The following is a 15232-nucleotide window of genomic DNA, read 5'->3' as shown; positions in this document are numbered from 1 at the left end:
TCAATGCCCCTGAACGCACCCTTGAACGTGGCTGAGATGGTCAATTTTATGTGATGTGTATTTTACCACAATTTATAAAAACGAAACAGAAGAGGGGTGCACGGGTGGCTCAGCTCATGATCTCACAGTTCATGAGTTCGAGCCCCACGTCGGGCTCTGTGCTGACAGCTCGGAGCCTGGAGCCCGCTTTGGATTCTGTGTCTCCCTCTCTCTCTCTGCCCCTCCCCTGCTCACACTGTGTCTCTCTCTCAAAAATGAATACACTTTAAGAAAACAAAACAGAACAAACCTACGAACCTGACCTCTGTCTTCCACACATGTTGATAAGCCCCTCAGCTCTGAGGGTCCAGCTGCCCTAGCAGCCCAGCCTCACAGCAAGCGCCCCCGGCCACAGCATCCTGCCCAGCCTGCTCCTGGCCCGCGGGTCCCCACTGTACCCTCACTGGCTTCCTCCAGGCCCCAGGGCTAGCCTGCTCCTCCCCTCAGATGGCTGTGCCCTGAGCGGCCTCTTGGACCCCCAGCCAGTGGGAGGCCAGGTCACAGGCTCTGGGGGAACTGGGAAACACCTTGGTGGTTTTGGTCACAGCAGAAACAGTATGTGTTTTCACGGTGGCTTAAGGCACGTCCGTCTGGCTGCTGACCACTCCCGGAGGGCAGAGACCACGTCTGTCCCTGTTCACCGACCTCCCCAACTGAGGGCCACGGTGCCTGTCCCAGACAAGGTGACTGATTTCATGTTTTGTGGGCAGGAAAGTCTGGTGGCATCAGGCCCATGAGGCGGGGCCAGGAAGGGACAGCGCTGAGTGACGCAGGGGGTCCCGGCGGTCCCCGGGCACAGTATCCAGGCCACAGCTTCACCTCACGAGGATCCTCCTGAGTCCCCAGGTGGGCCTCTGCTGTCCAGCCCTCTCCCCAGACTGTGTGGCCGCGCTGAGCTCAGATGTGGGCGGACAGCGCAGGAGGGAAGGTCTTTGTTGCTCGAAGGGAAAAGAGACTCAGCTTGACTTTGCCTCCTGGCGTCCTTCCCTCCATTTCTTCATCCTGCCCCCAGGATCTCAGCCCAGATCTGGAGGGAAACCAGCCCAGAGGTCAGCCCAGGGCAGGTGGACAGGAGGTCTCCCTGGAGTCTGGGCTGGCCACAGGGAGAGCCCTGCCTCGAGACTTCTTCCTCACTCCCCGGGCCAGGCAAGAACATTCTACCCTCTGGGGCGTCTGGGTGAGCACCCAACTCTTGATTTCGGCTCAGGTCGTGATCCCAGGGTTGTGGGATCAAGCCCTGCTTGCTTCGAACTCTGTGCTGAGCATGGGGTTTGCTTAAGAGTCTGTCTCCCTCTCTCTCTCTCTCTCTCTCTCTCTCTCTCTGTGCCCCTCTCCCCCACTCGCTCACTCTCTTAAAAAAAAAAAAAAGAAAAAAAAGGAACCTTCTGTCTTCTGCTGGCCTCTGGCCGCTCCCCACAGCCTGAGCTCCAGAAACTGAGTGGAGAGAACCTTGGGCCTCCGGATGCTCCCATAAAGATGTGCTTTGGGGCCAAGAGAACCCAGCCCCGTTCTCCTCCTGGAACCATCTGTATCATCCCTGAACTTTCACACCAAGCAGCCCAACCCAGAAAAGCCTGGATTAGAAACCACAGACCAGCAGACTCCCTGTTTATAACACAAAAGATTCCATATAAAGGGCATGTGTAACACAGTACAGACTCGAAAACAACCCCAGAAACCCGCAACACATTGATCAGCAGAGGCACAGGCACAGCCACCTTAAGAATAAACAACCAGGGGCACCTGGGTGGCTCAGTCGGTTAAGCGTCCGACTTCGGCTCAGGTCATGATCTCACGGTCCGTTGAGTTCGAACCCCACGTCCGGCTCTGTGCTGACAACTCAGAGCCTGGAGCCTGCTTCGGATTCTGTGTCTCATTCTCTGCCCCTCCCCTGTTCATGCTCTGTCTCTGTCTCAAAAATAAATAAACATTAAAAAAATTAAAAAAAAAAAAAAGAATAAATGGCCATAAAGCTTCCCAAGAGGAAAGGCCCTTGATAGGACCAACTACATGAAGCTGGTGAAGCCCGTTTTTGCTAATTATCTCCAATATTGTAATGACCAATGCAAATTTCAGCTGCAGAGGAACTGTCAAACCAGAGAGGACAGAATGGGCGCTCAGCCCCCGGGTCGTTAAAGGGAAGTTAAGCCTGGTGGCAGCCCTCGCAGCCCGACATCCTTCCGCGCTCACGGATGCTGAGGGCCTGGGCTCACTTACCCGGGCAGAGCGCAGAGGGAGGGGACTCTGGGGACACAGCCTGGACTCACCACGGAGGGGAGGGAGGAGGGCAAGGCATGGCAGGTAACCTTCAGCAGGAAGTCTGGCCGGGGACAAGGCCTCATCACTCTGCTCCGGACCGTGGCACAGCACCGTCACTGACGACCCGCGGTCCAGGCCGAGCCCGGCGGGAAGCGTGGAGGAGGGGCACGGAGACCCCAGGGGGGAGCAGGGCAGAGACCGGGACACAGGTCTGGGGTGCGATCCGGGGCCCAGGGGAGGGCCCTTATATGCCAGGACTAAGAGTCACAGATCCTAACTTAGGACAAGACCCTTCCCCTCTCCGGGTCTCGGGCTCCTCACTTCTCGATGATTCTTTGCGATACTGTCATTTTGTCCTTTGCAGGTTCCTTGAGGATGTGGCCCCAGCCTGGTTCCCTCCACCCTCCTCAAGGTGGGTCACCGGCATCCTCCAGCCTCTCCCAGGCCTCCTGCCGCCCATCCCTTCTCTCAAAGTCATGCCCACATACCTTAACACACAGAAATCAGAACAGAACCTGGCATAGAGCAGGCTGTGTAACAGGTGAGGTTTTTTTTATCCTCACTATTTCCTCTTTTTTATAACAGTTTTTTGTTGCTATGCCATCGTTCACAACCTCTTAGATCTTGTATCATGAAAGCAAACTGCTCGTGCTGAAAGCCCAGATCCTGGAACGCGTTGGTCATGATGTCACCAGCCGCCCCTGGGAAAGGCAGACACCGCGCACTGGTTCCTGGGGCCTCAGGCACGTGGGACAGGGTGGCTGCAGGAACACGCCGTGGCCCTGGGCATCTGCACTGACCCCCTGCTACCAGTCCATCCCTTCACCCTCCCCCCGTGGGCCCGGTTCTCAGCGGCCACCATCAGTACTGATAATAAATGCCAGTCACGCCTGTGTAAATATTTTCAGCACACGTGAAGTTCCGAAACAACAGCATGTCTGCTTGAAAATCCTATTTGGACTTGAAATCATAACTTCATCAGCCCCCAACTGACAGGCGCCGCTATAAAACCTCCTTCTTTCCAACCATAGTCTTTTTGGGAAAAAGCAGGTGTGGTAAGGACTGCTTACTCCCTTCCCCATTAGTGGCCGGAACCCCAACCCACTGCGACCAGTTGGTGGTGCTGTTCTGTACCCCACAGAGCAGCCGCTGCCCAGGCGGCCCCTGGATGGGGCGTGAGCACCACAGCAGGTCCCCAGTGGAGCCCGAGATCGACTGGGCTGGGCCAGGATTCTTGCTTCTGAAAGCACGTCAGTGTTCTGCTGACCTGTCCCGGAAACGCTTCGAAAGGGGGCATAACACTCCTTGTTACTGAAGTTTACAAGAAGGTAAACAGGTCTGTGAGCCATTAATGTGGGGGGAGGGGGAGGGGGACACTGCAGACAGTGGCCAAAGCAAGTCTTAACTCAGGAATGCAGATCGGCTTTCAGAAAGGCAGGAAAGGGGCGGGGGGCGTCCCTCTTTCTAATCCTAAACCCCGGCAGACACACCACCTGGTGCCTTCTCCCCTCCACCCACCCTAAGGCAGGGAGAGCCCTCTGCACCCCCCCCCCCGAAGTGCCCACCAGCTCCCCGCTCCCTCCGTGGCACCCAAGGCAGAGAGGGTGCGTCTGATTTCCGACTGCCCTGCCAGTGGTCACCCTGGTCCCAGTGTTTGCAGACAACACGCACTCCTTCCTCTGCAGGAAGTGAAGCTGAACCAAAACCTCAGGTGCGGCAGGAAGTCGCTGCCCACAATCCTGCTTCTCCAAGAGACAAGGTCAAAGCGACGGGCCGGAGGGGTTTTCTAGGAAAGGTGTGGAGCCCGAGCCTCACCTCCGACTCCTGACCCCAGTCGAGCCCTTCACGCTGCGGCTTCCGAGGCTTCGGATACCGTGAGCCTCCGACCGCCCTGCCGCCACCCCCGGAAACAGGAACACGTGAAAGCAAAACACTAGACACCGAGGGGGGTGGGGGCAGCTGAGTCTGCGGTGCGGAAACGCCCAAGTGGCGCGGACCCGGACGAGAGCACCTGCGCGCCGCCCACCGGGCCGGCGTCCCTGCCAGCACAGAGGCCTGTGCACCTGCCGCCGGCTCCCGGGAGCTCCCGCGAAATGGGCGCGATTGAGACAGGTGGCCCGCGGGGTCGCCTGGAGAAGCCGAGAGGAGCCTGGCTCCAGACAGGGGCGTCCCGGCCGCGGGCCCCCCCGACCAACAGAACGTCACTCTGCCACCGCCCCCCGCCAACCCCAAACCTCCCCCGGGCCACCCCCCCACCTTACCCACCCCCCCCCCCCCGCCATCTCCGGACCCCACCCCGGGCCACTCCGGGGCCACCCGCCGGCCGCCCCCGGGGGCGGGGGACAGGACGAGCGCGCGGGGCCACCGCCACCCCGCCGCGCAGGGCGCAGGGGCCCCGGGACGCACGGTGCCAGGCGCCGGCGCAGCGCAGAGGCCCGGCGGGGCGGCGGGCGGCGGGCGGCGGGCGGGGGGGTGGGGGTGGGGGCGGGCGGCGGCTGCTCACCGAGGCTCCCCGCGGGCGGCGGGCTCCGGGCGGCGTCCGACGGCCCGGCTCGGCCATTGCGGAGGCGCTGCGGCGGGCGGGGGGCGCGCGTCACCGCGGGCGGATGGGCGGGCGGGCGCCCCAAACCCAGGGCCCTCCCCCGACACTCCCCGCTGCCGCCGCCGGGCACGGCCCCGCGACACCCCAACCCCACCTCTTTTCCTCCTCTGCCATCTCAGGCTGGCGGGGAGCGGGTTTGCGTCTACGGAAAGCCGGCGAGGATGCTGCCGAAAATAACCCCGGTGCTGCGCAGGGCGGAGGGGGGGCGGGCGAGGCCCGCCTCGGCCGCGCCCGCACTGACCGCCACCCACCCCGTGCTGCCGGGGGCGTCCGCGCTCAGAGCCACTCACCCACACTCCTCGCCGCCGCGCAGCCCGCAGCCCGGAAGACTTGCACGTGCGTGTTTTAGCCGTTAACTCCCGGCTTCCGTCTCCAAACGCTGCCTTCCACGCCCCGGATGAGAGAGAAATGCTCTTTGGAGCCGTGCGTGGAACAATCCTCTCCGTGCTCCGGAACCAGACCCACAATTCCATCGTTAAGCCGCGGGCTCTGGGGCTGCTGGCCTCAGGGTCCCAGCACCCCCACTTCTTCAGGCTCCGGGTCTGGGGGGCCCCCCGGAAAAGTGCCCGCCTCTTAGAATTGCCGGAGGGGCTCCCCGGGCTGATAGGTGTGGCAGGGCAGGGTAAGGATTGTGCGAAAACCGACTCGCGGGGCACAATGGCCCCTGGGAAGGACATTCCTTCTCCCACACCCAGACTTGGAAATCAGCAGACCCCGAAGTTCGGCGCGTGAGAGCAAATGTGTTTGCAAGCGGATGATTCCTGGTGACCCTCACAGGTGCATATGCCCCTCCTCCCTTCCTCCCAGACCCAGGCACTTTGGCCGCAGGAAACCCAGAACCGTCCGGGGATTGTTGGCTAAGGACACGTTTGCTAGCACAGAAGCTCACGTGAAGAGTTGTTCTCCCACCACCGGACACCCTGGGGCACCTTCAACTGGCCCATTCCAACATTCTCTGCCATCCGGACGATGGACACGGAGTAGGACTTGGAAGTCCCACCGTGGCAGCCCCCGTCTGCCCTTCCTTGGTGAGTGGCTCAGTGTGAAAGAGAACGTGCTCTGTAAGTCTCCGGATGGCGCTCCTGGTGGAGACCTGGTGAGCAGGGAAGGAAAAACTACCCCAGGATGAGCCTTTACTCCAATGAGGTCCCACGGGGGCTGGCGGATCACGGGGGCGCGTGGCGTGGCTCTGGGTTGGTCTCAGCTGCTGGTCTCAGACTGAGCGGGAGGCGCGTCAGTAGCCTGGGCTGGGGATGAGCGAGGTCGTCAGGCCCGTGTGGAATCGCCATCACGCTACGACTGGGGCTCCTTCCGCGAGCGGTGTGTGCCGACAGGGGAAGCGGCTGGCTGCCACCTGCAGAACAGGTGTCTCCCCATCTGCCGGGCCTGCGTGTGGAACACGGATATTCCCACACCTGAGCCCGCTCCAAAAGGTCCATCCAGACCCCCTTGACCCCATCCTCCGAAGTGGTTCCTTCTCGGTCCCTGATCATCAGTGTAGGGGAATATGTCAGCTCACTCTCCTTCCAAGGAAAGTGGAAAACCAAACATGCTGCTTGCAGTCACCCACTGGGTGGGCTCCCCTCCACCATCACCACCCCCATCCCCCACTGGGGCCCGTTCCAGCAGTGCCCCAGCCAAGAGCGTCACCGCACACAGAATCATGTGCACATCAGGCTCCGTTTCTCAGCCATCAGTCAGTGGGTTTTAGGGAGCTGGTCATAAATCTAAAGATGCGTGGAGGGAAGGTGAGGGGGTCAGCTACCTGCTCAGGCAGCCTATTTACATGTTACTTGAGAACAATCTCGTCTCAGCCTGCTCAGGCGGCCACGACAAAATCCTACAGACTGGGGGGCTTTAACAACACGTGTATCCTCTTGTTGTTCTGGAGCTGGAAGTCCAAGATCTGGGTGCTGGCAGGGCCTGGTTTCTGGTGAGGCCTCTGTCCTGATGAGTGCGGGTTCAGGCTCAGTGTGCAATGATCCCCTAAAGGTCTAGTGTTTTCCTTTCCCTTGTGCACGATCTGGGGAGTGTGGCTACAGGTCCTTTTCTGAAAGGCCGGGAGGAAACTTTGCGAATACTCACGGTGTTAGCACAGGATCCTTCCCCAGGGACACCCCAACCTCTCCTTAATTAAAAGGATGTGGTGTCTGTGAACTGATTCAGGTCTGACCGTCGTGTGAGGGCGGTGACTTCTAGGATAGTGACTCAAGTCTGCTTCTGCTCACTAAATGTAGAGTTTGCTATTTTGGTCGGATGGGTCGAATAGGCCCTTAGGGGGCTTCTCATCTAAAGGCTGAGGGAGACAGGCACGATGGAGGGGATTTATCACGCGCATCCCTCCCACACACCTGCTGTTTCCCCCAGCATGGCATAAAGGCTCTCCCCTCCCCGAGGCGTTAAGGCGGACATTGTCAGGGCAGGCGCCTGAATCCGGGGAAGCCTTGGAGTGGCTGTTCCCACCACTGGTAGTGGTGCCACCATAAAATGAGCAGTCCTGGATAAGGGAACAGCATGAGTACAGTCACTATGATCACAACTTCTCTATTATCTGAATGTTTTTCTAAACAAAAGGTAAGCATGGATATGAAGATTGTATAAAGCATAACAACCGTTTACAACATAAAATTGTACCAGTTCAGAGGCAGCTGGGCGGCTCATTGGTTAAGCATCCAACTCTTGGTTTTGACTCAGGTCATGATCTCGTAGTTTGTGACATCAAGCCCCACGTCGGCTCTGCACTGACAGCGTGGAGCCTGCTTGGGATTCTCTCTTCCTCTCTCTCTGCCCCTCCCCTGTTCTCTCTCTCAAAAATAAATAAATAAACTTAAAAAAAATATTGTGCCAGTTCAGTGTCTCTAGCAGCAAATTAAAAACAAAACAAAACAAAACATAGGAGTGCCTGGGTGGCTCAGTCGGTTAAGCACCCGACTCTTGATCTCAGCTCAGGTGATGATCCCAGGGTCAATCAGGAGCCCTGCGTTGAGCCACAATGAGCGTGGGGCCTGCTTGAGATTCTCTTTCTGTGTGTGTGTCTCTCACTCTCTCTCTGTCTCAAAATAAAAATTGGAAACTCAGACAGGGTTGGAAAAACACTCATGAACAGAGAGTTCTGGTTCTAGGTAAAATGGAGTGAGCACACTGCCCACCCCCCATTTCTGTCCTAAATGCAGCCATAAAATCTGAACAGAAAGCATGGAGTAGCTATTTAAGAATTCTGGAAGGTAAATGGTAGCAGGTAGATTGGGGGGAAAGACCAGAATTTGGAGCACCATCACCCGGTTGTGAGTTTCTGTTACTTCCCAGCCTGGATTAAATCCAGCCCCAACCTGGAAGTGGGCATGGGCTGAACAGAGAGCATTCTGAGAGACGCCTTCCAATTCTAGTTCAAGAAATAGTCAAGGGCAAAACTAAAAGGCAACTGATGCAATGGGAGAAGATATATGCAAAGAATATCGGATAAAGGGTTAGTATCCAAAATCTATAAAGAATTTATCAAACTCAACACCCAAAAAATGAATAATCCAGTGAAGAAATGGGCAAAAGACATGAACAGACACTTTTCCAAAGAAGACATCCAGGTGGCTAACAGAAACATTAAAAGATGCTCAACATTACTCATCCTCAGGGAAATACAAATCAAAATCACGATGAGATACCACCTCACACCTGTCATAATGGTGAAAATAACTCAGGAAACAACAGATGTTGGCAAGGGTGTGAAGAAAGAATCTTTCTGCACTGCTAGTTGGAATGCAAACTGGTGCAGCCACTCTTGAAAACAGTATGGAGTTTCCTCAAAAACTTAAAAATAGAACTACCCTACAACCCAGCAATTGCACTACTAGGTATTTATCCAAAGGATACAAAATGCTGATTCGAAATTGATAGAAAGCTGATTCGAAAAATGCCCCTTCAGATGTTTGTAATGGCACTATTGACAATAGCCAAATTATGGAAAGAGTGCAAATATCCATCAACCCAAGAATGGATAAAGAAGGGGCACCTGGGTGGTTCAGTCGGTAAAGCGGCCGACTTCAGCTCAGGTCATGATCTTGCGGTCTGTGAGTTCGAGCCCCACGTCGGGCTCTGTGCTGGACAGCTCAGAGCCTGGAGCCTGTTTCAGATTCTGTGTCTCCCTCTCTCTCTGACCCTCCCCTGTTCATGCTTTGTCTCTCTCTGTCTCAAAAATAAATAAATGTTTTAAAAAAAAGAATGGATAAAGAAGATGTGGTTTATATATACAATGGAATATTACTTGGCAATCAAAAAGAATGAAATCTTGCCATTTACAACAATGTGGATGGAACTAGAAAGTATTATGTTAAGTGAAATAAGTCAGCAGAGAAAGACAGGTAACATATGATTTCACTCATATGTGGAATTTGAGAAACACAACAGATGAACATAGGAGAAAGGAAGGAAAAATAAGAGAAAAACAGAGAGGAGGCAAACCATAAGAGATTCTTAAATGGAACAAACAGAGTTGCTGGAGGGGAGGTGGGTGGGGGGATGGGCTAGATGGGTGATGGGCGTTAAGGAGGGCACTTATTAGGATGAACACTGGGTATTATATGTGAGTGATGAATCACTGAATCCTACTCCTGAAACCATTATTCCACCATATGTTAACTAACTAGGACTTAAATGAAATTTTGAAAACTTTTCTAGTGTAATAAATATGCAGTTATAAGCTAATAAAAAAAGAAGAAGAAGAAATAGGAAAGGGTTTCCCTAATGCTTACCAAGGGGGGAGTACATCCTCCCTCTAATTTTTTCCTTTCTTCATTCCCTTGTGCACCAACCCCGCAAAACCCAATGGTGGTGGCAGCAACTCCAGGGGCTGCAGGGGCTGCAGGGGCCTAACACCTTGGCAGGAGGGGAGCATCTTCCTAACTGGGGGACTCTGCTCCCAAAAGGTTGGGCAAATCACTGTTGCTTTCTGTCCTCCTCCTCTTCCCCCACGTGGTCCAAGATGCAGGTGCAGTAATCAGAAGTATATAACAAAGCTTTCTGGGAAAATGCCCAAAAAGAGATGCTCCAGGAAGTTGATAACTATGAGGAGACTGCAGAAAGGGGGTTACTAAGAAAAGTGATAGAAGAAAGTTGTGTGTGATCTCCTGGAAACACCCCTGGGCTGCAAAGGCACACATCCGAACCTGAGCAGCCAACCATAGACTGTGAGAGTGCACAAAGGGCCAGGCTGCTGCCCTGGTCCCACTGGGTGGTGCACCCAAGGAAGGGACAGACCCACACAGTACTGCACAGGTCAGATGGAACATTCAGCATGAATTCAACTGTGTTACATGCCTCGTACAATGACACTTATCAACATTCTCCATAATTGAACAAGTACCAGAGTCTCATAACATAATATTCAATACGTACAAGATACAATCCAGAATTGCCTGGCAAACAAAGAACCATGAACATGTCAACTGGAATGTGAAGAGATGACAGTCACCAGTGCCGAAAAAACAGACATTGGGATTCGGTGACAAAGCAAGTATTACAGAAATGCTCTGGCCAGTAAGAGTAAACACTTGAGAAAGTGGAAAGCCAAGAAATAGAAAATATAAAGAAGAATGATATGGAAATTTTAGAAATAAAACATATAATAACCAAAACAAAAAGCCCACTAGAGAGACTCGGTGGTGGGACGAGGATGGCAGAGGAAAGAGGAAGTGAACTTGAAGACAGATCAATAGAAATGACCCACTTTGTATTACAGAGAGGAAAAAGGGGTTCAAAAACAAATGAACAGAGACTCAGGGACCTGTGGCACGATATTGAAACGCCTCACATTTGTGTTCTCAAACTCCTAGGAAAAGAGGAAGGTGTGGTTAAGAAAAAAATATTTGAAGGGGCGCCTGGGTGGCTCAGTCGGTTAAGCGTCCGACTTCGGCTCAGGTCATGGTCTCATGGTCCATGAGTTCGAACCCCACGTTGGGCTCTGTGCGGACAGCTCAGAGCCTGGAGCCTGCTTTGGATTCTGTGTCTCATTCTCTCTCTGCCCCTCCCCTGCTCATGCTCTGTCTCTCTCTGTCTCAAAAATTAATAAAAACATTGAAAAATTTTTTTAATAAATTTAAAAAAAAAGAAAAAAATATTTGAAGAAATAATGGCTGAAAACTTGCCCAATATGGTAACGAAGACAAAGAAAACAATCCTGAAAGCAGCCCAGGAAAAATGATACATCGTGTACAAGGAAATAATATGAATTACTGCAGAAAACATGGAGGATAGAGGATGTGGAACAGCATTGTTAAATGCTGGGAACAAAGCCTGTCAGAATTCTATGTGCACAGAAAATATCCTTCAAGAATGAAATTGCTATGGACTGAATATGTGTGTGCTCCCCAAGTCCATATGCTGAAATCTTACCACCCCACCGCCCAGTGTGATGGTGGTTGGAGGTGGGGACTTTCGAAGGGGATTAGGTCACGAGGCAGAGCCCTGGTGGTGGAATTAGCGCCCTAGTAAAAGACACAGCACAGGCCCTTCTTGCCCCTCCACCCTGGAAGGACACAGCAAGGTCACCATCCGTGGAGCAGGGAGTGGGCCCTCAGGGGATACTGACTCTGCTGGCATCTCACTCTTGGACTTGCAACCTGCAGAACTGTGAGACGTGGATTTCTGTTGTTTACGAGCCCCCCAGTCTGTGCTACTTTATTACCGTAGCCTGATGGACTAAGACAGAAAGTGAAATAAAATAGTCTCAGATGAAGGAAAAATACCGGAATTTGGAGACAGCAGACTTTCTGTAGATGAGAGGCATCAGAAGGAAGCAATCAAGTGAACTTAGAATGTGGGAAGTTATTTAGGAACAAAGACACATCCAAAAATTTAAAAACAGAGGTTAGTTGAAAGTGAATGGATGAGGAAAAAGCACACCATGTCAACACCACCCCCAACACCACCCCAAACACCACCCCAACACCAACCCCAACCCCAACTCCAACACCACTCACAACACCACCCCAACATCACCTGCAACACAACCCTAACACCAACCCCAACACCACCCCGACACCATCCCAACACCACCCCCAACACAACCCCAACACCAACACCAACCCCAACACCACCCACAACACCACCCCAACACCACCCCCAACACAACCCTAACACCACCCCCAACACCAACCCCAACCCCAACCCCAACACCACCCACAACACCACCCCAACACCACCCCCAACACAACCCTAACACCAACCCCAACACCACACCCAACACCATCCCCAACACCACCCCCAACACTACCCCAACACCAACCCCAACACCATCCCCAACACCACCCCAACACCATCCCAACACTACCCCCAACACAACCCCAACACCAGCACCAACCCCAACACCACCCACAACACCACCCCAACACCACCCCCAACACAACCCTAACACCAACCCCAACACCAACCCCAACACCATCCCCAACACCACCCCAACACCACCCCCAACACAACCCTAACACCAACCCCAACACCAACCCCAACACCATCCCCAACACCACCCCCAACACCACCCCAAACACTACTCCCAACACAACCCCAACACCACCCCCAACACTGCCCCAACACCACCCCCAACACTGCCCCAACACCACCCCCAACACAACCCCAACACCAACCCCAACACCACCCACAACACCACCCCAACACAACCCTAACACCAACCCCAACACCACCTCCAACACCAACCCCAACACCAACCCCAACACCATCCCCAACACCAACCCCAACACCAACCCCAACACAACCCTAACACCAACCCCAACACCATCCCCAACACCACCCCCAACACTGCCCCAACACCACCCCCAACACCAAACCCAACACCAACCCCAACACCACCCACAACACCAACCCCAACACCATCCCCAACACCAACCCCAACACCAACCCCAACACCACCCACAACACCAACCCCAACACCAACCCCAACACCATCCCCAACACCACCCCCAACACCATCCCCAACACCACCCCCAACACCAACCCCAACACCACCCACAACACCACCCCAACACAACCCTAACACCAACCCCAACACCACCCCAAACACCACCCCCAACACTGCCCCAACACCACCCCCAACACCAAACCCAACACCAACCCCAACACCACCCACAACACCAACCCCAACACCATCCCCAACACCAACCCCAACACCAACCCCAACACCACCCACAACACCAACCCCAACACCAACCCCAACACCATCCCCAACACCACCCCCAACACCATCCCCAACACCACCCCCAACACCAACCCCAACACCACCCACAACACCACCCCAACACAACCCTAACACCAACCCCAACACCACCCCAAACACCACCCCCAACACTGCCCCAACACCACCCCCAACACCAACCCCAACACCACCCACAACACCACCCCAACACCACCCCCAACACAACCCTAACACCAACCCCAACACCACACCCAACACCATCCCCAACACCACCCCCAACACTACCCCAACACCAACCCCAACACCAACCCCAACACCACCCCAACACCATCCCAACACTACCCCCAACACAACCCCAACACCAGCACCAACCCCAACACCACCCACAACACCACCCCAACACCACCCCCAACACAACCCTAACACCAACCCCAACACCAACCCCAACACCATCCCCAACACCACCCCCAACACCACCCCCAACACCACCCCAAACACTACTCCCAACACAACCCCAACACCACCCCTAACACCACCCCCAACACTACCGCAACACCATCCCAACACCACCCCCAACACTGCCCCAACACCACCCCCAACACAACCCCAACACCAACCCCAACACCACCCACAACACCACCCTAACACCACCCCCAACACAACCCTAACACCAACCCCAACACCACCCCCAACACCAACCCCAACACCACCCCCAACACCAACCCCAACACTGGTGTCGCCATAGTAATATCTGATACAATAGACTTTATGGCAAAGTGAATTACTAGAAATGAAGATGGTTGCTTATAATAAGGTGTTCAGTTCATCAGGAAGATATATGAATTGTAAATGTGTAGGCATATAATAACTTGGGTTTAAAGTATATAAAACAAAACTTGACAGAAGTATAAGGAGAAATAGAAAAATACATAGCCATCGCTTCTCGGCCTTTTGGCTAAGATCAAGTGTAGAAAAATACATAGCCAGAGTGGAAGAAAAGATTCCGTCTCAATAATTACTAAACAGAAAACTAAGCCGTAAGTATACAAAAAAATTGAACCTCATTACCAACTGGATCTAACAGGCATATATACAAGACTATATTCAACAACGTGCAATATTTTCAAGCCCAAGTAGTTCTGCGCAAGTCTCAAAAAGTTTCCAAGCACATTGACAAAATACAACCTCTTTTCTTGATAAAAACCCTCAAGAAAGTAGGGATAGAAGGAACACACCTCAACATCATAAAGGCCATATACGAAAGACCCACAGCTAATATCATCCTCAATGGGGAAAAACGGAGAGTTTTCCCCCTGAGGTCAGGAACAAGACGGGGAGGCCCACACTCACCACTGTGGTTCCACATAGTGTCGGAAGTCCTAGCCTCAGCAACCAGACAACAAAATGAAATACAGGACATCCAAATTGGCAAGGATGAAGTCAAAATTTCACTCTTCATACATGACATGATACTCTATGTGGAAAACCCAAAAGACTCCACACAAAAACCTGCTAGAACTAATACATGAATTCAGTACAGTTGTCAGATATAAAATCAAGGTACAGAAACCTGTGGCATTCCTATACACCAATAATGAAGCAGCAGAAAGAGAAATCAAGAAGTTGGTCCCATTTACAGTTGCACCAAAAGCCATAAAATACCTAGGAATACACCTAACCAAAGAGGTAAAAGATATGTGCGCTAAAAACTGTAGAAAGCTTATGAAAGAAATTGAAGAAGATACAAAGAAATGGGAAAACATCCCATGCTCATGGATCGGAAGAATAAATATTGTTAAAATGTCTATACTGCCTAAAGCAATCTACATGTTCAATGCAATCCCTGTCAAAATAACACCAGCATGTTTCACAGACTAATACAAACAATTCTAAAATTTGTATGGAACCAGGAAAGACCCTGAAAAGCCAAAGTAATGTTGAAAAAGAAAACCGAAGCTGGAGGTATCACGGTTCCAGATTTCAAACTATATTACAAGGCTGTAATCATCAAGACAGTATGGTACTGGCACAAAAACAGACACATAGATTGATGGAACAGAACAGAGAACCCAGAAATGGACCCACAGACGTACGGCCAACTAATCTTCGACAAAGCAGGAATGAATATCCAGTGG

General features: G+C 53.1%; 1 protein-coding gene and 1 long non-coding RNA gene across 34 annotated transcripts in view; one reads left to right on the top strand and one right to left on the bottom strand.

The window, feature by feature from the left end:
- JAKMIP3 (Janus kinase and microtubule interacting protein 3) overlaps positions 1 to 4923 on the bottom strand; it is a 115625-nt gene extending 110702 nt beyond the window's left edge. For all 33 annotated transcript variants that reach the window (XM_086681207.1, XM_086681216.1, XM_086681218.1 and 30 more), the window contains exon 1: positions 4802 to 4923. The gene's annotated coding sequence lies outside the window, so the exon portion shown is untranslated. The remainder of the gene's footprint in view (positions 1 to 4801) is intronic.
- Positions 4924 to 4929: 6 nt separating this feature from the next.
- On the top strand, positions 4930 to 9113 carry LOC147576246 (uncharacterized). The gene is made up of 2 exons (XR_015241935.1): positions 4930 to 5928; positions 7595 to 9113. It is a non-coding gene; the product is annotated as an uncharacterized LOC147576246 (long non-coding RNA).
- The last annotated feature ends 6119 nt before the right edge of the window (positions 9114 to 15232 follow it).

This window comes from Puma concolor, chromosome D2 (genome assembly GCF_028749965.1).
Source record: "Puma concolor isolate L17-30 chromosome D2, mPumCon1.1.hap2, whole genome shotgun sequence".
NCBI lineage: Eukaryota > Metazoa > Chordata > Mammalia > Carnivora > Felidae > Puma > Puma concolor.
Note: the sequence above shows the minus strand (reverse complement) of the source record. Positions and strands in the feature narration are given on the sequence as shown.